The sequence below is a fragment of the Macaca nemestrina genome, chromosome 3 (assembly GCF_043159975.1).
Source record: "Macaca nemestrina isolate mMacNem1 chromosome 3, mMacNem.hap1, whole genome shotgun sequence".
Lineage (NCBI taxonomy): Eukaryota > Metazoa > Chordata > Mammalia > Primates > Cercopithecidae > Macaca > Macaca nemestrina.
This window is the reverse complement of record NC_092127.1, coordinates 140284452-140309434: the sequence shown is the minus strand read 5'-3', so window position 1 is coordinate 140309434 and position 24983 is coordinate 140284452. Positions and strand designations below refer to the sequence as shown.

Below are 24983 nucleotides of genomic sequence, written 5' to 3'. Positions count from 1 at the left end.
GGGGGAACTGTAGGTCCAGACCTGCCTGGTCCAGCCCCATTCATCTTGCCCCCTGCCTCTCCAAGGATAAGGAGGGAGCTCAGACCACTGTGCACTCCACAAATAAGCCCATTTCCCAAGGCAACAGAGAGCTTCTCTCAGTAAACAAGGATCACACATATACCCAGCTGTACTGGCCACAGCTGGCTCTTACTCATAAGTGCCATCTATGACTTGTAGTTTGAACTGCAGAGTCATATAAAACCTGCTGACAGAAATGCACGGGACTATAGAAGCAAAGCCAAAGGACCCTACCTAGTATTCTGTACAGTCACATTCCCTAGGAAGTGGGGGAAAGAAAAGGCAAAAAATATTATTATAGGGAAAGAAAGAAAGACAAAAAATCCTACTCACATGAAAATAATTACAAATATTAGAAGCGCCAGCATCTCTAGGTAAGAAGGAACCAGCATAAGAATTCTGGCACAATGAAAAATCTGAATGTGGTGACACCAAAGGATCACACAACCTCTCCAGCAAAGGATCCTAACCAAAATGGAAACTCAGAAATGACAGATAGAGAAATCAAAGGATAGATTGTAAGGAAGTTCAATGAGATAGAAGATAAGGTTGAAAATAAACACAAAGAGACTTCAAAGGAAATCCAGGAAATGAAGGAAGAGATAAATATTTTAAAAAGAAATCAACCAGAGCTTCTGGAATTGAAAAACTCACTTAAGGAATCTCAAAATACAATGGAAAGCTTTAGCAATAGACTGGACCAAGTAAAAGAAAAAATTTCGGAGTTTAAAGACTAGTCTTTTGAACCAACTCAGTAAGACAAAAATACAGAAAAAAGGATTTAAAAAAATAAACAAAGTCTTTGAGAAACATGGGATTATGTATAGCAACCAAGCTTATGAATTATTGACATTCCTGAGAGAAATGGAAAAAAGAAAATAAACATATTTCAGGGAACAATTCAGGAACATTCTCCTTATCTAGCTAGAGAGGTAGACATCTCAATACAAGAAATCCAGAAAACACCTGCAAGATACCATACAAAATGAATATGATGAAGGCATGTAGTCACTAGACTGTTCAAGGTCAATACTAAAGAAAAGACTTAAAGGCAGCTAGAGGAAAAGCTCAGATCATGTACAAAGGGAACACCATTAGTCTAACAGCAGACTTCCCAGGAGAAACCTTACAAGCCAGGAGAGATTGGGGGCCTATTTTCAGCATTCTGAAAGAAAAGAAATTGCAGCCAAGAATTTCATATCCCACCAAACTAAGCTTCATAAGTAAAGGAGAAATAAAATCTTTTTCCAGACAAGCCAGCATTAAGGGAATTTGTTACCACTAGACCAACCTTATAAGAGAGCCTCAAAGGAGTTTTAAACATGGAAACAAAATAACAATACCTGCTGCCACAAAACACACTAAAGTACATAGCCTACAGAACCTATAAACCAACCATGCAATAGAAACTACAAAGCAACCAGCTAACTTCATGATAGGATCAAAACTTTGCATATCAATATTAACTTTGAATGTAAATGGTATAAATGCCCCATTTAAAAGGCACAGGGTGGCAAGTTGAATAAAAATACAGGACCCATATGTCTGCTGTCTTCATGAGATCTATCTCACACATAAGGAAACCCTGAAGCTCAAAGTAAATGTCAGAGAAAGACCTGTCATGTAAATGGAACAAAAAAAAGGGCAGGTGTTACTACTCTGATATTAGATAAAACTTTAGATATTAGATAAAGACTTTAAAACAACAACAGTAAAAAAGAACAAACAAGGGTATGACATAATGATAAAGGATACAATTCAACAAGACTTAACTATCCTAGATATATACACACCCAATATTGGAGCACCCAGATTCATAAAACAAGTAGTTCTAGACCTATGAAAAAAGACTTAGACATCCACACAATAATAGTGGGGAATTTTAACACCCTACTGACAGCATTAGACAAATCATCAAGGCAGAAAACCAATGGAGAAATTGTGGACTTCAACACTTGATCAATTGGACCTAGGACATCTACAGAACACTCCTCCCATCAACTACAGATTATAAATTTTTCTCATCTGCAAATAGAACATATTCCTAAATCGACCACATGCTTGCCATAAAAGAAGGCTCAATAAATTTTAAAAAAGGGAAATTGGGATCATTCCCAGATGACTGAATAGGAACAGCTCCAGTCTACAGCTCCCATCTACAGCTCCCAGCATGAGTAACACAGAAGACAGATGACTTCTGCATTTCCAACTGAGGTACCAGGTTCATCTCATTGGGACTGGTTCAACAGTGGGAGCAGCCCACAGAGTGTGAGCTGAAGCACGGTGGGGCATCGCCTCACCCAGGAAGTGAAAGGGGTCAGGGAATTTCCTTTCCAAGCCAAGGAAAGTTGTGACAGATGGTACCTGGGAAACCAGGATACTCCTGCCCTCATACCATACCTTTCCAGTGGTCTTAGCAAACAGCACACCAGGAGATTATATCCTGTGCCTGGCTCAGCAGGTCTCATGCCCATGGAGACTTGCTGGAACTGTGAGGTGGCAGCAAGGCTGGGGGAGGGGTGTCAACCATTGCTGAGGCTTGACTAGGTAAACAAAGCAGCCAGGAAGCTTGACCTAGGTGGACCCACTGCAGCTCAAGGAGGCCTGCCTACCTCTGTAGACTCCACCTCTGGGGGCAGGGCATAGCTGAACAAAAGGCAACAGAAACTTCTGCAGACTTAAACATCCCTGTCTGACAGCTTTGAAGAGAGCAGCAGTTCTCCCAGCATGGAATTTGAGATCTGCAAATGGACAGATTGCCTCTTCAAGTTGGTCCCTGACCCCTGAGTAGCCTAACTGGAAGACCCTTCCCAGTAGGGGCCAACTGACACCTCATAAAGCCAGGTGCCCCTCTGAGATGAAGCTTTCAGAGGAAGGATCAGACAGCAACATTTGCTGTTCTGCAATATTTGCTCTTCTGCAGCCTCCACTGGAGATACCCAGGTAAACAGGGTCTGGAGTGGACCTCCAGCAAACTCCAACAGACCTGCAGCTGAGGGTCCTGACTGTTACAAGGAAAACTAACAAACAGAACAGAATAGCATCAACATCAACCAAAAGGACAACCACACCAAAACCCCATCTCTAGGTCACCATCATCAAAGACCAAAAGAAGATAAAACCACAAAGATGGGGAGAAACCAGAACAGAAAACCTGAAAATTCTAAAAACCAGAGTGCCTTTTCTCCTCCAAAGGATGGCAGTGTTTTGCCAGCAACGGAACAAAGCTGGATGGAGAATGACTTAGATGAGCCAGAAGATTGGTGATAACGAACTTCTCCGAGCTAAAGGAGGATGTTCGAACACACCACAAGGAAACTAAACATGTTGAAAAAAGATTAGAAGAATGGCTAACTAGGATAAACAGCATAGAAAAGACCTTAAATGACCTGATGGAGCTGAAAACCATGGCACAAGAACTATGTGACACATGTAAAAGCTTCAGTAGCTGATTCGATCAAGTGGAAGAAAGGGTATCAGTGATTGAAGATCAAATAAATGAAATGAAGCAAGAAGATAAGTTTAGAGAAAAAAGAGCAAAAAGAAATGAACAAACCCTCCAAGAAATATGGGACTATGTGAAAAGACCAAATCTACTTTTGATTGGTGACATGAAAGTGATGGGGAGAATTGAACCAAGTTGGAAAACACTCTTTAGGATATCATCCAGGAGAATTTCCCCAACCTAGCAAGGCAGGCCAACACTGAAATTCAGGAAATACAGAAAACACCACAGAGATACTCCTCGAAAAGAGCAGCCCCAAGACACATAATTGTCACATTCACCAAGGTTGAAATGAAGGAAAAAATGGTAAGGGCAGCCAGAGAGAAAGTTCAGGTTACCCACAAAGGGAAGCCCATCAGACTAAGAGCAGATGTCTCGGCAGAAACTCTATAAGCCAGAAGAGAGTTGAGGCCAATGTTCAACATTCTTAAAGAAAAGAATTTTCAACCCAGAATTTCATATCCAGCCAAACTAAGCTTCATAAGTGAAGGAGAAATAAAATGCTTTACAGACAATCAAATGCTGAGAGATTTTGTCACCACCAGGCCTGCCTTACAAGAGCTCCTGAAGGAAGCACTAAACATGGAAAGGAACAACCAGTACCAGCCACTGCAAAAACATGCCAAATTGTAAAGACCATTGATGCTAGGAAGAAACTGCATCAAATAATGAACAAAATAACCAGCTAACATCATAATGACAGGATCAAATTCACACATAACAATATTAACCTTAAATGTAAATGGGCTAAATGTCCCAATTAAAAGACACAGACTGGCAAATTGGATAAAGAGTCAAGACCCATCAGTGTGCTGTATTCAGGAGACCCATCTCACGTGCAGACACACACATAGGCTCAAAATAAAGGATTGGAGGAAGAGCTACCAAGCAAATGGAAAGCAAAAAAAAAGCAGGGGTTGCAATCCTAGTCTCTGATAAAACAGACTTTAAACCAACAAAGAGCAAAAGAGACAAAGAAGGCCATTATATAATGGTAAAGGGATCAATTCAACAAGAAGAGCTAACTATCCTAAATATATATGCACCCAATACAGGAGCACCCAGATTCATAAAGCATGTCCTTAGAGACCTACAAAGAGACTTAGACTCCCACACACACACAATAATAATGGGAAATGTAAACACCCCATTGTCAACATTAGACAGATCAACAAGACAGAAAGTTAACAAGGATATCCAGGACTTGAACTCAGCTCTGCACCAAGCAGACCTAAGAGATATCTACAGAACTCTCCACCACAAATCAACAGTATATACATTCTTCTAGCACCACATTGCACTTATACCAAAATTGACCACATAGTTGGAAGTAAAGCACTCCTCAGCAAATGTAAAAGAACAGCAGTCACAACAAACTGTCTCTCAGACCACAGTGCAATTAAATTAGTACTCAGGATTAAGAAACTCACTCAAAACTGCACAACTACATGGAAACTGAACAACCTGCTCCTGAATGACTACTGGGTACATAGCAAAATGAAGGCAGAAATAAAGATGTTCTTTGAAACCAATAAGAACAAACACACAACCTACCAGAATATCTGAGACATATTTAAAGCAGCATGTAGAGGGAAATTTATAGCACTAAATGCCCACAAGAGAAAGCAGGAAAGATCTAAAATCAACACCCTAACATCACAGTTAAAAGAACTAGAGAAGCAAGAGCAGACACATTCAAAAGCTAGCAGAAGGCAAGAAATGACTAAAATCAGAGCAGAACTGAAGGACATAGAGACACAAAAACCCTTCAAAAAATGAATGAATCCAGGAGCTGGTTTTTTGAAAAAAATCGACAAAATAGACCACTAGCAAGACAAATAAAGAAAAGAGAGAAAAATCAAATAGATGCAATAAAAAATGATAAAGGGGATATCACCACTGATCCCACAGAAATACAAACTACCATCAGAGAATACTATAATCAATTCTATGCAAATAAACTAGAAAATCTAGAAGAAATAGATAAATTCCTGGACACATACATCTTCCCAAGACCCCAGGAAGAAGTTGAATCCCTGAATAGACCAATAACAGGCTCTGAAATTGAGCCAATAATTAATAGCCTACCAACCAAAAAAAGTCCAGGACCAGACGGATTCACATCTGAATTCTACCAGAGGTACAAAGAATAACTGGTACCATTCCTTCTGAAACTATTCCAATCAACAGAAAAAAGAGGGAATCCTCCTTAAATCATTTTATGAGGCCAGCATCATCCTGATACCAAAGCCTGGCAGAGACACAACAAAAAAAGAGAATTTTAGACCAATATCCCTGATGAACATTGATGCAAATATCCTCAATAAAATACTGTCAAACCAAATCCAGCAGCACATCAAAAAGCTTATCCAACAAGACCAAGTTGACTTCATCCATGGGATGCAAAGCTGGTTCAACATATGGAAATTAATAAATGGAATCCATCATATAAACAGATCCAAAGACAAAAACCACATGATTTTCTCAATAGATGCAGAAAAGGCCTTTGACAAAATTCAGCAGCCCTTCATGCTGAAAACTCTCAATAAACTAGGTATTGATGGACATATCTCAAAATAATAAGAGCTATTTATGACAAACCCATAGCCAATATCATACTGAATGGGTAAAAACTGGAAGCATTCCCTTTGAAAACTGGCACAAGACAGGGATGACCTCTCTCACCACTCCTATTCAATAGTGTTGGAAGTTCTGGCCAAGGCAATTGGGCAGGAGAAAGAAAGGGTATTCAATTAGGAAAAGAGGAAGTCAAATTGTCCCTGTTTGCAGATGACATGATTGTATATTTAGAAAACCCCATCATCTCAGTCCAAAATTTCCTTAACCTGATAAGTAACTTCAGCAAAGTCTCAGGATACAAAATCAATGTGCAAAAATCACAAGCATTCTTATACACCAATAACAGACAAACAGGGAGCCAAATCCTGAGTGAACTCCCATTCACAATTGCTTCAAAGAGAATAAAATACCTAGGAATACAACTTACAAGGGATGTGAAGGACTTCTTCAAGGAGAACGACAAAGCACTGCTCAACAAAATAAAAGAGGACACAAACAAATGGAAGAACATTCCATGCTCATGGATAGGAAGAATCAATATCGTGAAAATGGCCATACTGTCCAAAGTAATTTATAGATACAATGCCATCCCCATCAAGCTACCAATGACTTTCTTCACAGAATTGGAAAAAACTACTTTAAAGTTCATGTAGAACCAAAAAAGACCCCGCATTGCCAAGACAATCCTAAGCCAAAAGAACAAAGCTGGAGGCATTACACTACATGACATCAAACTATACTACAAAGCTACAGTAACCAAAACAGCATGCTACTATTACCAAAACAGAGATATAGACCAATGAAACAGAAGGGAGCCCTCAGAAATAATGCCACACATCTACAACCATCTGATCTTTGACAAACCTGACAAAAACAAGAAATGGGGAAAGGATGCCCTATTTAATAAATGGTGCTGGGAAAACTGGCTAGGCATATGTAGAAAGCTGAAACTGGATCCCCTCCTTACACCTTGTACAAACATTAATTCAAGCTGGAATAAAGACTTAAATGTTAGACCTAAAACCATAAACACCCTAGAAGAAAATCTAGGCAATACCATTCAGGATATAGGCATGGACAAGGACTTCATGACTAAAACACCAAAAGCAATGGCAACAAAAGCCAAAATTGACAAATGGGATCTAATTAAACTAAAGAGCTTCTGCACAGCAAAAGAAACTACCATCAGAGTGAACAGGCAACCTACAGAATAGGAGAAAATTTTTGCAATCTACCCATCTGACAAAGGGCTAATATCCAGAATCTACAAATAACTTAAATAAATTGACAAGGAAAAAAGCAAACAACCCCATCAAAAAGTGGGCAAAGGATATGAAGAGACACTTCACAAAAGAAGACATTTATGCAGACAGCAGACACATGAGAAAATGCTCATCATCACTGGTCATCAGAGAAATGCAAATCAAAACCACAATGCAAATCTCAAACCAGTTAGAATGGCAATCATTAAAAAGTCAGAAAACAATAGATGCTAGAGAGGATGTGGAGAAATATGAATACTTTTACACTGTTGGTGGGAGTGTAAACTACTTCAAGCATTGTGGAAGACCGTGTGGTGATTCCTCAAGGATCTAGAACTAGAAATGCCATTTGACCCAGTGATCCCATTACTGGGTATATACCCAAAGAATTATAAATCATGCTACTATAAAGACACATGCACACATATGTTTATTGCAGCATTATTCACAATAGCAAAGACTTGGAACCAACCCAAATGTCCATCAATGATAGACTAGATTAAGAAAATGTGGCACATGTACATCATGGAATACTATGCAGCCATAAAAAAGGATGAGTTCATGTCCTTTGCAGGGACATGGATGAAGCTGGAAACCATCATTCTGAGCAAACTATTGCATGGACAGAAAACCAAACACTGCATGTTCTCACTCATAGGTGGGAATTAAACAATGAGAACACTTGGACACGGGGTGGGGAACATCACACACAGGGTTGGGGGAGCAGTGAGGTATAGCGTTAGGAGAAATACCTAATGCAAATGACAAGTTAATGGGTGCAGCACACCAATGTGGCACATGTATACATATGTAACAAACCTGCATGGTGTGTACATGTATCCTAGAACTTATAATAATTTAAAATATAAAATAAAATAATGGAAATCATAACAACCATTTTCTCAGACCACATTGGAATAAAAATAGAAATCAATACCAAGATGATCTTTTCAAATCACACAATTACATGAAAATTAAACATCTTGCTCTTAAATGACTTTTGGGTAAACAACAAAAGTAAGGCAGAAATTCAAAAATTCTTTGAAATAAAAAAAGACAGACAGAGACACAACTAAAATCTCTGGGATACAGCAAAAGCAATGTTAAGAGGAAAGTTAATAGTGCTAAATACCTACGTCAAAAATTTGGAAAGATCTCAAATTACCTAACAGCACACTAGAAGAATAATAAAAACAAGAATGAACTAACCCCCAAGCTAGCAGAAGAACAGAACTAAACTCAGAGCAGTACTGAATGATTGAGATCCGAAAATCCATACAAAGAATCAATGAAGAAAAAGCGGGTTTTTTTGAAAGGATAAACAAGATTGATAGACCACTAGACTACATGAATAAAAAATAAAAAAAAAAAACAAAACAGGAAAAATAAGCACAACCAGAAATGACAAAAGTGACTTTACAACCAATCCCACAGAAATACAAAAAGCCCTTAGAGACTATTATGAACACCTCTATGCATACAAACTAGGACATATGGAAGAAATGTATAAATTCCCAGAAACACGCAATCTCCCAAGATTGAATCAGGAAGAAATTGAAACCCTGAACAGACTAATATTGAGTTCCAAAATAGAATCAGAAATAAAAAACCTACCAACCGAGAAAAGCCCTAGATCAAATGGGTCCATGGCCAAATTCTACCATACATACAAAGAAAAGCTGCTACCAATCCTACTGAACTGTTCCCAAAAAATTAAGGAGGAGAGATTCCCTCCTAACTAATTCTACAAAGCCAGTATCACCCTGATGCCAAAACCTGGCAAAGACACAACAAGAGAAGAAAACTATAGGACAATATCCCTGATTAACATGGATGCAAAAATCCTCAAGTAAATACTAGCAAACTGAATCCACTAGCACTTAAAAATTTAATTCGCCATGTTCAAGTAGGCTTCATTCCTGGGATGCAAGGTTTGTTCCACACATGCAAATCAATAAATGTGATTCACCACATAAACAGAATTAAAAACAAAAACCACATGATATTGTATGGATCTGTGTCCTTGCCCAAATCTCTTGTCGAATTGTAATCCCCAGTATTGGAGGTGGGGCCTGGTGGAAGGTGATTGGATCGTGAGGGTGGATTTTCCCCTTGGTACTGCTATAGCAATATGAGAATAGACTAAGACACCTTGCAATCATTTCAATAGACACAGAAAATCTCTCAATTAGATCCAACGTCCCTTCAGAGTAGAAACCTTAAACAAACTTGCTATCAAAGGAACATACCTCAAAATAATAAGAGCCATCTATGACAAACCCAAAGCCAACATTATACCAAAAAAGCAAAAACTGGAAGCATTCCCCTTGAGAACTGGAATAAAACAAGGATACCTACTCTCATCACACCTATTCAACATAGTACCAAAATTCTAACCCAGAGCAATCAGACAAGAGAAAAAATGTAAGGCATGTAAACAGGAAAAGAAGAAGTCAAACTGTCTTCTCTGATGATATGATTCTATACCTAGAAAATCCCAAAGACTCCTTCGAAAGGCTCCTGGAGCTGACAAATGATTTCAGTAAAATTTCAGGATACAAAAGCCAATATACAGAAATCTGTAGCATTTCTATACACAAATAGTATTCAAGCTGAGAACCAAATCAAGAACACAATCCCATTTACAATAGCCACACACACACAAAAAGAACTCACCTAGGAATAATCTAACCAAGTAGGTGAAAGATTTCTACAAGGAGAACTACAAAACACTGCCTGAAAGAAATCATAGATGTCATAAACAAATGGAAAAACATTCCATGCTCATGATTGGAATCAATATCATTAAAATGGCCATACTGCACAAAGCAATGTACAGATTCCATGGTATTCGTATTAAGCTACCAATTTAATTTTTCACAGAACTAGAAAAAGTACTCTAAACTTCATTTGGAACAACAATAACAAAAGCCTGAATTGCCAAAGCAATCCTAAGCAAAAAGAAAAAAGCCAGAGACATCACACTACCTGACTTCAAACTACACAATAAGGCTACAGTAACCAAAACAGCATGGTACTGGTATGAAAACAGACACATAGACCAATGGAACAGAATAGAGAACCCAGAAATAAAGCCATATGCCTACAGCCATCTGATCTTCAACAAAGTTGACAAAAATAAGCAATGGGGAAAGGACTTACTATTCAATAAATAGTGCTGGGATAGCTGGCTAACCATACGCAGAAGAAAGAAATATGGATTAAAGATTTAAATGTAAGACCCCAAATTAAGAATCCTGGAAGAAAACCTAGGAACCACCATTCTGGACATCAGCCTTGGGAAATAATTTATGACTAAGTCCTCCAAGGCAACTGAAACAAAAATAAAAATTGACAACTGGGACCTAAATGAACTAAAGAGCTTCTGCATAGCAAAAGTAACTATCAACAGAGTAAACAGACAACCTGCAGAATGAGAGAAATATTCACAAACTGTGCATCCAACAAAAGTCTAATATACAGAATCTATAAGGAACTTAAACAATTGAACAAGCAAAAGGAAAATAACCCCATTAAGAATAGGCAAAAGACCTGAACAGACACTTCTCAAAAGACAACATACAAGCAGCCAACAAACGTATGAAAAAATGTTCAACATCACGTCATCAGAGAAATGCAGATCAAAACCACACTGAGATACCATCTCACACTAGTCAGAATGGCCGCTATTAAAAGTCAAAAAATAACAGATGTTGGTGATGCTGTGGAGAAAAGGGAAGGCTTATACACTGTTGGTGGGAATGTAAATTAGTGTGGCCTCTGTGGAAAGCAGTTTAGAGATTTCTCAAAGAACTTTAAAAGGAACTACTCTTTGACCCAGCAATCCTATTACTTCCAAAAGAAAATAAATTTTTATACCAAAAAACCACATGCACTTACATGTTCATCACAGAACTATTCACAGCAGCAGACATAGAATGAGCCTAGGTGTACATCAGTGGTGGATTGGATGAAGAAAATGTGGTATATATATACCATAGAGTACTATGCAGCCATAAAAGGAAACAAGTTGTGTCCTTTGCGGCAACATGCATAGAGCTGGAGGCCATTATCCTAAGCAAATTAACACAGGAACAGAAAACCAAATACCACATGCTGTCACTTACAAGTGGGAGCTAAACACTGGGTACTCATGGACATAAAGATGGAAACAACAGACACTGGGGAGTACTAGAGGAAGGAGGAAGGAGGCAGGGAGGCAGCAGTTGAAAAATTAACTACTGGGTACTATGCTCAGTACCTGCATGACGGGATCAATCATAGCCCAAAGCTCAACATCATGCCATATACCAGGGTAACAAACCTGCATATGTACCCTCTGGATCCAAAATAAAAGTTGAAATTATTTAAAAATGTATTTATGGCATGTTTCTTGTAAATACCATAGTTAGGTCTTGCAGAACCCTCATTAAGTCTATGACAATTTTTTCTATCTTGTATTATTATTAGATACCTTAGGTATCTGGCGTATAAAATACATAAAGTTAACAGAGATAATCAATTTATAATACTGAATGTAAAAAATATCGTGTCTATTTTTCTAAAAATAATCATATCAAGTTAATTTCTTCATCAAGGTTGATAAAAATGTCAGCATCTCCCTGTTTTTATGGCCCTTCTGACCCAATGGTCAAGGACAATAATAGAGAGTCTTGGTTTTGAGTCACTTTTGGATGCCACTGTTACAGTAGGTAGCTAGTCATATATGAGCAGAGCAGGATAGGGACTCCCCCCTGCCCCCACCGCACACACCAGGAATGTCAGGCAGCCATCAGGCAATGGTAAGGCAGTTGTTAACTGTCTCTCTGAAATAATAATTGGTTGCAGCTGCTGCCAGGGACCGGCAATCCCCCAATAAACAGAAACACTTGAAACTGGTGATTGGCAGCTTCCCAATAAGATCTCAGGAGTTGGACAAGTGGGCTCAAGCATGCACGGTAAAATGGTGGAGTTTAACTGGCATATGACTTTCCAGGGACATTCAACTGGTAAAAGAAGAATGCCTCAAGTGAGCATGTGTACAGCTCCAGTAAACACACTGTGCATTCTCCCAAGTGCTAGCAGGCCACTACCATGCAGACAGCCCACCCTAAGGGAAGAATTATGGGAGAAGAGATGCAGGACCTTGGAAGTACGCTAATGTATAAAACCTCAAGTCAAAAGGTCAAACTGGGGCCAGGTGCAGTGGCTCACGCTTGTGATCCCAGCACTTTGGGAGGCCAAGATGGGCGGATCACTTGAGGTCAGGAGTTTGAGACCAGCCTGGCCAACGTGGCAAACCCCTGTCTCTACTAAAAATACAAAAAAGTTAGCTGAGCATGTAGTTTTTATGACTAAAATTAATTGGCCAATCTCTTCACTGGGAATCAGGATACACTAACTCTGGGTGCATGCCTGTAATCCCAGTTACTCAGGAGACTAAGGCAGGAGAATCGCTTGAGCCGGCAGGCAGAGGTTGCAGTGAGCTGAGATCACACCACTGCTCTCCAGCCTGGGCAACAGAGCTAGATTCCATCTCAAAAGAAAAAATAAAATAAAATAAAGGTCAAACTAGGTCAAACTGTGCACTAGTCTTTCAAGCTGCTCACTTGGCCCTCTTCCAAGTGTACTTTCATTCCTGCTCTAAAGCTTAATAAACTTTCACTCTTGCTCTAAAGCTTGCCTAGAGCTCTTTCTGCCTTATGCCCCTCAAATTCATTCCTCCCAGGAGACAAGAATTGAGGTTGCTGCAGACCCATATGGATGCACTGCCGGTAACATATCTTGTTGCCGTTTGACTTGGATTAACTTCCACCGCCAACACCACTGCTGTTGGTCTTTGCCCACACATGCAGTAGAAGGCTGCCAACTTTGGTGAGACCTGATTATCCCCTCCCCCAGTACTGAGCTCAGACGTGGGATGGGATGATTAATGCTCTCCTTGGGTATCCAGGTAGCCATGTCTACAAGTGGGTCTACCGTCTCTAGTGGGCTTTGTCAGAGTGAACCTGACTATTACCCTCTTCTACCTCTAAAGCACAAAGCCCCTATAGTCTTTTTCTCTTCAAATTAGCCAGCCTAATCAGTTTTGCTTCTATAGTACGGAAGTGGAAGTTGGGGATCGGTGTGGAGAAAAGGTGATGTTTTCTGGTTTCTTCTTTCCTGGAAGAGTCCTCAGCTGTAGAAAAAAAAAAAAAAAAGACACTGAATAAATTTTTCAACAGTTCATTGTTACACCCTCAAGTTAAATAAAGTAATGAGTCATTCTTCACTGATTGAAAAAAAAAAAAAAACCAAACCAAACAAACAAAACAACTCTTTCATGAGACTGAGCAGAAACAGAGATCTGAGGCAGTCTCTTTTTGTGAAAGCTTGCAGAATAGCCTATGTAGTTATGAACTGAGCCACAGGTGTCCTGCCCAAGAGTTGCAGGAATGCCTGTGATGCTGATAAAGGGTGGGAAGGCAAGGCTGAGATTGAGAGGAATTCTGCCTTTTTCCATAGATGAAAAGGCTGAATGAGTAATCCTCCCACCTGCCCTTGTTTACTTCCCACTGTACTGTGTGTCCAATGTTATTCAACATCATTGAGCCCATGAGTTAACAACTAAATATAGAGGAAATCATGAAGGAAATGAAAGAACATCTTGGTGTTCTTGGAGAATGGAGAGGAACAGCTGCAAAAAATATTGTATAAGTCTTAATGAGCTTTCAGGTTTCTCTCTCCAGGAAGAGATAAAATGAACCAGAGAAGATGACCATTTAAACTAGTCAATTTTCATTCAACCAAAATTGAACTTCTATGTGCAATGAAATAAACAAACCTGCACCTGTAAAGTGCTTGGTGCAGTGTCTAGGTCAATAGATGCTAGCTGTGATTATCATGATTGGCAGGACTGCTCAACTGCTTGCTTTTCTCTCTCTCCTATAACCATTTTGCAAGAAACTGTGACAGTGGTAAAAACCTGATTTGCACCCACTGTGTGTCTTCCTTATTAGGCTCTAAGCTCTGTAGACTAGAGAATATGTGAGAGAAGTGATATAAATAAATTTTAAAAAGGAAAAAACAGGTTTCCCTTTTCTAGATGCTAATTTATTCTCTTTTTGAAATTGGAACAGGAACCAGACAGCTAAGCACAATCAAACTGTGCTCATTCTCCAAGAATGAAGATACCGTAAGAAACTCTTTTAGCATTCTGTTTTAACGGTAGATTGTTTTAGTATCATATTCCTCACAAAACCATTTTAAAGAGAAACAAGAACTGTTTAATGGCTGAAACAGAAAAAATACCCATTATTATCTTTAAACATAAACTTTGAATGCTGCTGTAAAACACTTGCTGAAAGTGAAGTACTTTGCATAGCTAGCATCCTCTATAGGACTACATTATATAAAGCAGAGCGAGGAAGTAAAATATCCAATTATAGCTTAAGGCCTTTTTGCTTCTACTTAGAAGGCTAATTTTCCTTAAAATATCTGGTAATAAGTACAGCTTGATGCCATTCGAGGACTCCTTTCAACCTATCTCCTGGCACCTTCCTGCCTCCTCTCTTATTGCAACCCAAAGATTTCTCATTGCTGACATAGGAAAAAGACAATTAAAATATCCAGAGGTATCTTGGTTTTAGGCACAGTGGGGTCAAGGTGTTCCATCAATTCCACTGGGACTCTGGGACTCAATTTCTCCCTCACTGATCTCTGCTTCCCTCTCTGTTGTCTGTGTTCTCAGATTCTCATTATCTGGGGGCAGAGATGGCCCTAACTTTGGGCTTAGATTCTATAAGCTTAGCAATCACAACAGAAAGAAAGATACTCTTTTCTGAAGCAATAGCTTCAAGACTGAAGCTCACTGGGCTAATTTGGATCAAGAGTTCCCTATAGACAAAGGAGAAAATGCTTTGGTAGGCCAATTGAATCCCATATCTACCCTAGAATCCATGGAGTGGGGTAAGACCCACATGAACTGCATGGGTTAAGAATGAAGGCAGAGTAATTATGCAAAGGAAAACTGGAGTGCTATTATCACACACACACAAAAACCTCAAATGGATGCTGGGACATGGAACACAGTAAAACAAAACCAACCAAAAAGCTATCCATTACACACTCTGTAACAGAAAACATTTTAGAACTTAGCTAAATACTTGGAATCTTCTAGCCAAGCCCATGGGGATGGATGACTGTTATCCAACACAGTACTGAAGCATGCTCCTCGCTATATCTTCCATTGCCTCTCCAGACCTATTCTCTGCTTTGCCCTGTACCCTGTATGGAGTTCAACAGCCACTTTTGTTCTCTCTGGCTTCTCTTTGGGTTTCCCCAAAAGGGAGCTCTGATAACAAGCTGGAGGTGTGATGGAGAGGAAGGTTGGGATATTGATTTCCCCTGGCTTGCTCTTTATGTGAATCAGCTGCATCTCTACAACCAATGCCACACACAGCTCCTCTCCGCAGTGGTCTTCATACAATTTTCCCTCCAGGTTTAGCCAATGACTCTGTTCTCTTGTACCTTCAGGTCTAGGGGTTGCAGTAGTACTCTTACAGCTGCCACTCCCAGAGTAATGAACTATCCCTTGCAGTTTCTTTCTTTATGCCTTGCTCATGTTTTTGTAAATATTCCCTTTAATAAACTCTCCATAACACAATTTGAGTATGTCATGTATTTTCTCCTTGAATGTTATTGCTACTAATGGTATTTATCTAGAAGTTGTTTATAGAAGTATTGCCTTGGATTTTAATTTTTTTTGAATGGAAGCTAGGAAGAGAAGACCAATGTAATAGACCTACTTCAAAGCTAACATGCTCTAATAATGTCTCACTGGTTCATGAGAACTCAACAGATCACACCTCTAGTTCATAAAAAATGAAATGAGATAGCTTTTATTCCTTCTTACCTACTGTAGTCACCCTTGAACTTTTTTCTATCCTGGTAAAGTCATTCTTTTTAAAGAATTCCTAAGCATCAGAGATAGTTGCATCAGCTATTGCTATTTTTCAGAAGAAAATAAAGCCAAAAATAAATACATGTTGCCACTTTTCCATCTTGTTTCTTTGCCACACTTTGCACCTTGTAATCTTCTCCTTCTATGTGTTATAACAATGGCTAATGCTTATGGAGTATTTACTTTTATGCAGCACCATGCTATAGTGCTTTACCTTTATTAACGCATTTGATCTCCATAGCAAACTTATAAGGGAGGCAATATTTTTATCCCTCTTTACAGATGAGGAAAGTGAAGCACAGAGAGGATAAGGGAGCTACCCAAATTTTTACAGCTGGTTAGTAGCAGAGCCAGGATTTGAACCTAGGCAGACTGGCTCCAGAAGCTATGCTCTTAATAAATTCTGCTTCTTCTTCATGATGGAGCCACAGCCAAAAGGGAAGTTAAACGTTAACTATGCTTCAGAACCCCTCATTTTACAGATTTATCTGAAAGGATGATTAAATGATTGGTGTTTATTATTTATTCCATAATGATCAAAATTTAGGCATTGCAACTTTCATGCCATCTACTTTACATCATCATTGAAATAAGGCAGAGTGTAAACTAAACTGGATATCTGCTATTTTTGCCAGCTCCACACTTCACCCTATTTCATGCCCCTAAAAGCTGACTTATATTGGTTACGCCACTTGACTTCCTTTCTGGATTCCAGTTGGGTTTGGCCAATGGAGAGCACCAGTAGAAGATTGAGAGAGGGAGGGGAGTAAGGTTAGGGTGTTTATTCTATCAAGTATAATCATAGTTATCTATTGCTGCTCAACAAAGTATTCTAAATTTAGTGGTATAAAATAATTTTATTATGATCAATTCCACACCCAATTTTTGTAGGACAGGAATTTAGATAGCGTAATGAGGATGGCTTGTCTCTACAATGTTTAGAATCTTATCTGGCACTCAAATGCTGAAGATGGCTTTACATCTGGAAGCTGAAGTTATCTAAAGGCACATTCACTTGAATGTCTATCAGCTGATGCTAGTTATTTATTGTCTGAGACTTCAGCTGAGTGGTTGGCCAAAACATCTACAGGTAGCCTTTCCATGTAGCTGCCCTACCTTGGTGAATTGGGTGAGATTGGTCTTCCTCATAGCATGGCAGCTGGGTTCCAATAGTGAGTATCCCCAAGAAGCAGGTGGATGCACGTGGTATTTTTATGCCCTATCTTTGGAAGTTGCATATATCACTTCCAACATGTGCTATTAGCTCTGCTCAGATTCAAGGGGAGGAAACATAGTCCCCATCACTTCGTGGTAAGAATGTCAAAGTTGTATTGTAAGAAGAGCATGTGGGATGAGAATGATTTTGCAGTCATCTTTGGAAAATACAATGGGTCACAAGATTGAGATTTGAGGACTAAGTTTGTATATATAAGCATGGCTCAACTGGAAAGGATATGCCTATAAGGGAAGGAATACATTGAAGAATTTATAAAAAATGTCAAGAAAGAAGTATGTCACAACTGAGGGCATCTCCAGGGCTTACAATATAAATGAATGAAAGAATGATTGAATATTAAATGCAAAAAAGAGTTCCTAAACCCCCCCAGTTCTTCCCCCAGTTTCTAAAAAAAGAGATCTGAATATTTTTAAGAAAGTATTAACTTGATCAAATTGTGTGTGTCTGGAAGAAGTTCCTTTTTTGTGGAAGAGGACATTGTGAGGACACTGAATTTGGGGATCTTTTTAGCCATGAAAAAGGCATGCTTGGTGTTTCTCCTTTTGTAATTCCAGTAATCTTGCTGTAGCATGCAAAGCAGTTTTCAGGAGGGTGGAAGGCAGAATTTATTTCTTCTGGTATAATGCCAGAAAGGTAGTTATTGCTGTTTCCATAAAGATTTTCAGAGGGTCTTTCATAAATATAAGGCCCAAACCAAGGTTCCACAAATGTGTATAGCTCAGTAGGGTCATGGAATTGTAGAAGCAAAGAGGAGGTCCTGAAATGTGTTTATGGTCCAACCCCAATATTTTGCAGGTGTGGAGGCAGGAGATGAGAGATTAAGTGGCACACCTGAGGCCTGCACTATGTAGCCTTCTGCCATATATCACCTGTTTGAAATTGGTCCCAACCCAAACTCCCACTGTTCTCAGAGGTGTATTTTAAAATTAAACTTTATTTTTAGATCACTGTAGATTTACATTCAACTGAAATAAAACCCAGAAAGAGATCTGACAATTATTAAGAAAGTTTTAAGAGATCTCATGTGCATTTTACCATTTCCCCCAATGACACATAAGTGGAATCACATAATATGTAAAATTTTTAAATTGTTTATTTCACTCAGCATAATTCTCTAGAGATTTATCCAGGTTGTTGAGTATATCAACAATTTGTTCATTTTATTTCTGAGTAGTATTCCATGTATGATGTGCCATTGTTTAGACATTCATCTGTTAAAGAACAACTGGATTTTTCCAGGTTTGTACTATTACAAATGAAGCTATTGTAAACATCCATGTGCAGGTTTTTGTGTGAACATAGTGTTCATGTGGGATGAATGCCCAGGAGTGCAATTGCCGGGTCATATGGTAGTTGCATGTCTTTTGTTTTTGTTTTTAAGAAACTGCCAAACTGTTGCAAGTTTGAAGGTGGCTTTACATCTGGGAGCTGGAGCTATCTAAAGACACATTCACTTGAATGTCATTCATTCAAGTGTCTATCATTTTTTTTCTTTTCTTTCTTTCTTTTTTTCTTTTTCTGAGACAGTGTCGCACTCTGTCACCCAGGCTAGAGGGCAGTGGCGTGATCTTGGTTCACTGCAACCTCCACCTCTCAGACTCAAGTGATCCTCCCACCTCAACCTCCCAAGTAGCTGGGATCACAGGCACAAACCACCACACAAGGCTAATTTTTGTATTTTCTGTACAGATGGGGTTTCAGCATGTTGCCCAGGCTGGTCTTGAACTGTTGAACTAAAGCAATCCACCTGCCTCAGCCTCCCAAAATGCTGGGACAACAGGCATGAGTCACTGTGCCCAGTTGCATGTTTAAGAAGCTGCAAAACTGTTTTCCAGAGTGGCTGTATCATTTCACATCCCCATCAGCAATGTATGAGTGATTTAGTTTCTCAGCATTCCCACCAGCACTTAGTGTCATCAGTATTTTTAAATTTTAGCTGTTCTAATCGGTACAATGCTACATTTTGTGGTTTTAATTTGAACTTTCCGAATGATTAATGGTGTTGAGCACCTTTTCATGTGATTATTTGCCATCTGTAGATCTTCTTCAGTGAAATGTTCCAGTGATATATTTTGAAATGTTTAATATGAGCAATGTCTATCTTCCCACTCTCTCACCCACACTCGAGGTCTTGTTTGCCAAAGTTCTAGTCCCTGATTTTCACAAAGGGAAACCAAATTGCCCACCATGTTCCAGCCCCTCTGGCCTTCTATCAGTGCTTGAGACTGTCCAACTCTTCTTGTTTCACCAGGAAGAGCAGTGGCCCTGAGACCAATCTGCTTGGCTGTTCATGTGACTGGCCCTTCTCGTCTCTGGGTCTCAGCTCAAAGGACTCTTCTTCATGAAGGGTTCCCTGGCCTCCCTAAGCCAGTCCTGTATGTTCCTCTCTCATGGCTCTGTTTTTCCTTCCCTCGTGTTTAGCCTCGTCTACAATTTTACTTATCTGCTTACTTGTCACTGTCTTTGCTTACACCATAGTGTGGAAGCTCCATGAGGCCAAAGACCTTGTGTCTTTCCTCACTTGAAGCCCTGGCCCCTGGGCTAAGTGCCAATTATGTAACAAATCCTCAGATTTGGTGAGTTAAGAAGTATATTTCAGGGTTGCTTCATCTAGATTTGAAATTACCGTGGACTTTGAGTGTTTTCATTATCATTTGCCTTTTAACATTATCTAGTATCGTTATTATCACCCTCCCCGGGATTAAACTAAGACATTCATCATATTTTACAATGTCAAGCACTCTGTAGTATGAAGGTTCTATTTATATAATGAGTTGGCATACAGCCATTAAGCATATTAGATGAATATTTCACATTTAAAATTTTAAATTTAACATATTAATTTATGTTATTTGTTTTGTTTTCTGTTGCTATAACAGAATACCTGAGACTAGGATATTGTTTATTTAATATTTGCCATGAAACAACCTCTTGATTAACCAAAAAATAAAATAAGCTGCATAGGAACAATTTTATGGTCCAAAGATACACCAACTTTTTTTAAGGCTGTGGTAGTTAATACAACGTCTTTCTGCTACCTTCTGCAGTCTTCTCTGTGGACCACAGTGATGGCTTTAGACACCTGTTAGCTAACACAGGAGTTTTTAAAAACACTTTTTCATTGTTTCTTTAGCTGCTCATTGTCTGTCATGTTTGTGGCCTGGATAGTAGCATTTAAAATTTAAAAATGAAGGCAAAAAGTTAAAAAAAAAAACCCATAATTTTTAAAAAGCCTACCTTTGCCTAAAAGTTTAGGGGAAAATTTTCATTTCCCCACCCATCTGCTGAACTGATGGAATTCACACCATCATGGCCATGATCATTTAAAAGAACCCCAGGTGGGCTTGCAGCATAGTTTCTGTGACTATGAGTGTTATTTCAGTAATGCATAATCCTTATGTCATGTTTGCCTTGGACAAATAAAAATCAAGAGTTTTAACTTAGTCATTCTAACAAAAGGCAACACGCTCATGTCAATTTCAATTCTGTGTTTACTTTTCTTAAAAAAAAAGACTCAACCGTGTCATATGTTCTACAGCTAAACATTAAAACATTTTGCTGACCAGCCATGAGAGCTAATAGAAGTAGTAAGCAAGACTCACAAAAAAAATACTAACAACCCTTCCACCCACATAAGCATACCTAGCATGCTATTTAAAAACAAAATCATTTACCTATCCACTCTCACCTGCACTGATTTTAGGAGAAAAGGAAAAAAGAAAGAAATTTTACTATCCTAAAATCAAGAAAACCCCCAAAATGAGAATAATCTTCCTTTGAAGAAAGCTACACAGACTTCTGGAAACATAAAGAACTATTATAGAGCTGGTTATTTGAAGAAAGTAAACACTTTGTTACACACATCAACAGTCAGTCAGTGTGCTCTGAGACAGAGAGACTGGTAATTCATAATTTACAGAAATTTAGCTCACTGTTCTGGAGGCTGGGAAGTCCAAGAACATGTGGCCAGCATCAGAGAAAGGCCTTTGTGCTGCATGATCCCATAATGGAAGGCAGAAGAGAGCACATGGGGGAGAGAGTGCTACTCTCGAGATAGCTGACCCACTCCTGTGATAACAACACTAATCCATTCACCACTTATTATTAGGCCTCACTACCCAACACTGTTGCATTGGGGATTAAGCTTCCAACATGTGAATTTTGTCATATACATTCAAACCATAGCATAATCTGATGCATGGTCTAATTTTGTAAAGTAAAAATATTTGTGTATGATTGAGGTATGTAAGAATATACACTAAAGTGGCGCTCCATTCCAAGATGGCCGAATAGGAACAGATCCAATCTGCAGCTCCCAGCACGACTGACACAGAAGACAGGGGATTTCTACATTTCCAGCTGAGATACTGGTTCATCTCATTGGGACTTGTTGGAGTGTGGGTGCAGCCCACAGAAGGCGAGCTGAAGAAGGGTGGGGCATTGCCTCAAACAGGAAGTGCAAGGGGTCAGGGGATTTCCCTTTCCTAGCGAAGGGAAGCTGTGACAAACTGTACCTTGAATAACAGGACACTCCCGCCCAAATACTGCACATTTCCCAAGGTCTTAGCAACCAGCAGACAAGAAGATTCTCTCCCATGCCTGGCTGGGTAGGACCCACACCCATGGAGCCTTGCTCACTGCTAGCACAGCAGTCTGAGATTGAACTGCAAGGTGGCAGCCTGGCTGGGGGAGGGGCATCTGCCATTGCTGAGGCTTGAGTAGGTAAACAAAGCAGGCCAGGGAAGCTCAAACTGGGCAGAGCCCACCACAGCTCAGCAAGGCCTACTGCCTCTATAGACTCCACCCCTGTGGGCAGGGGATAGCTGAACAAAAGGCAGCAGAAACTTCTGCACTCTTAAATGTCCCAGTCTGACTGCTCTGAAGAGAGCAGTGGTTTTTGAGCATGGTGTTTGAGCTCTGAGAACAGACAGACTGCCTCCTCAAGTGGGTCCCTGACCCCTGTATAGCCTAACTGGGAGACACCTCCCAGTAGGAGCCGACTGACACCTCATATAGGCGGGTGCCCCTCTGGGACAAAGCTTCCAGAGGAAGGATTAGGCAGCAATATTTGCTGTTCTGCAGCCTCCACTGTTGATACCCAGGCAAACAGGGTCTGGAGTGAACTGCCAGGAAACTCCAACAGACCTACAGCTAAGGGTCCTGACTGTGAGAAGGAAAACTAACAAACAGAAAGGAATAGAATCAACATCAACAAAAAGGACATCCACACCAAAACCCCAACTGTAGGTCACCAAAATCAAAGACCAAAGGTAGATAAAACCACAAAGATGGGGAGAAACCAGAGCAGAAAAGCTGAAAATTCTAAAAACCAGAGCACCTCTTCTCCTCCAGAGGATCACAGCTCCTTGCCAGCAATGGAAAAGAGCTGGACAGAGAATGACTTTGACGAGTTGACAGAAGTAGGCTTCAGAAGATTGGTAATAACAAACTTCTGTAAGCTAAAGGAGCATGTTCTAACCCATTGCAAGGAAGCTAAAAACCTTGAAAAAAGGTTAGACATATGACTATCTAGAATAAACAGTGTAGAGAAGACCTTAAATGACGTGATGGAGCTGAAAACCATGGCACGAGAACTTTGAGATGCATGCACAAGCTTCAATAGCAGATACGATCAACTGGAAGAAAGAGTATCAGTGATTGAAGATCGAATTAATGAAATAAAGTGAGAAGACAAGGTTAGAGAAAAAAAGAGCAAAAAGAAATGAACAAAGCCTCCAAGAAATATGGGACTATGTGAAAAGACCAAATCTACGTTTGACTGGTGGACATGAAAGTGATGGGAAGAATCGAATGAAGTTGGAAAACACTCTGCGATATTATCCAGGAGAACTTCCCTAACCTAGCAAGGCAGGCCAACATTCAAATTCAGGAAATACAGAGAACACTACAGAGATACTCCTCGAAAAGAGCAACCCCAAGACACATAATTGTCAGATTCACCAAGGTTGAAATGAAGGGAAAAATGTTAAGGGCAGCCAGAGAGAAAGGTCGGGTTACCCACAAAAGGAAGCCCATCAGACTAACAGCGGATCTCTCGGCAGAAACTCTAAAAGCCAGAAGAGAGTGGAGGCCAATATTCCACATTCTTAAGGAAAAGAATTTTCAACCCAGAATTTCATATTCAGCCAAACTAAGCTTTATAAGTGAAGGAGAAATAAAATCCTTTACAGATAAGCAAATGCAGAGAGATTTTGTCACCACCAGGCCTGCCTTACAAGAGTTCCTGAAGGAAGCACTAAACATGGAAAGGAACAACTGGTACTAGCCACTGCAAATCATGCCAAATGGTAAAGACCATTGATGCTATGAAGAAACTGCATCAGTTATCGGACAAAATAACCAGCTAACACCATAATGACAGGATCAAATTCACACATAACAATATTAACCTTAAATCTAAATGGGCTAAATATCCCAATTAAAAGATACAGACTGATAAATTGGATAAAGAAACAAGACCCATCAGTGTGCTGTATTCAGGAGACCAATCTCATGTGCAGAGACACACATAGGCTCAAAATAAAGGACTGGAGAAAGATCTACCAAGCAAATGTAAAACAAAAAAAAGCAGGGGTTGCAATCCTAGTCTCTGATAAAACAGACTTTAAACCAACAAAGAGCAAAAGAGACAAAGAAGGCCATTACATAATGGTAAAGGGATCAATTCAACAAGAAAATCTAACTATCCTAAATATACATATGTGCCCAATACAAGAGCACCCAGATTCATAAAGCAAGTCCTTAGAGACCTACAAAGAGACTTGGACTCCCACACAATAATAATGGGAGACATTAACACCCGACTGTCAATATTAGACAGGTCAATGAGACAGAAGGTTAAAAAGTACTTGAACTCAGCTCTGCACCAAGCAGACCTAATGGACATCTACAGAATGCTCCACCCCAAATCAACAGAATATACATTCTTCTCAGCACCACATTGCACTTATTCTAAAATTGACCACATAATTGGAAGTAAAGCACTCCTCAGCAAATGTAAAATAACAGAAATCACAACAAACTGTCTCTGAGACCATAGTGCAATGAAATTAGAACTCAAGATTAAGAAACTCACTCAGAATTGCACAACTACATGGAAACTGAACAACCTGCTCCCGAATGACTACTGGGTAAATAACAAAATGAAGGCAGAAATAAAGATGTTCTTTGAAACCAATGAGAACAAAGACAAAATGTACCGGAATCTCTGGGACACATTTAAAGCAGTGTGAAGAGGAAAATTTATAGCACTAAATGCCCACAAGAGAAAGCTGGAAAGATCTAAAATTGACATTCTAACATCACAATTAAAAGAACTAGAGAAGCAAGAGCAAACAAATTCAAAAGCTAGCAGAAGGCAAGAAATAAGTAAGACCA

At 39.5% G+C, this 24983-nt stretch overlaps 1 long non-coding RNA gene across 1 annotated transcript in view; it reads right to left on the bottom strand.

The window, feature by feature from the left end:
• The window catches only part of LOC139362405 (uncharacterized), a 376215-nt gene that overhangs the window by 7204 nt on the left and 344028 nt on the right, over positions 1 to 24983 (bottom strand). Inside the window, exon 3 of the long non-coding RNA XR_011621257.1 lies at positions 11404 to 13585. This is a non-coding gene — a long non-coding RNA (uncharacterized lncRNA). The remainder of the gene's footprint in view (positions 1 to 11403; positions 13586 to 24983) is intronic.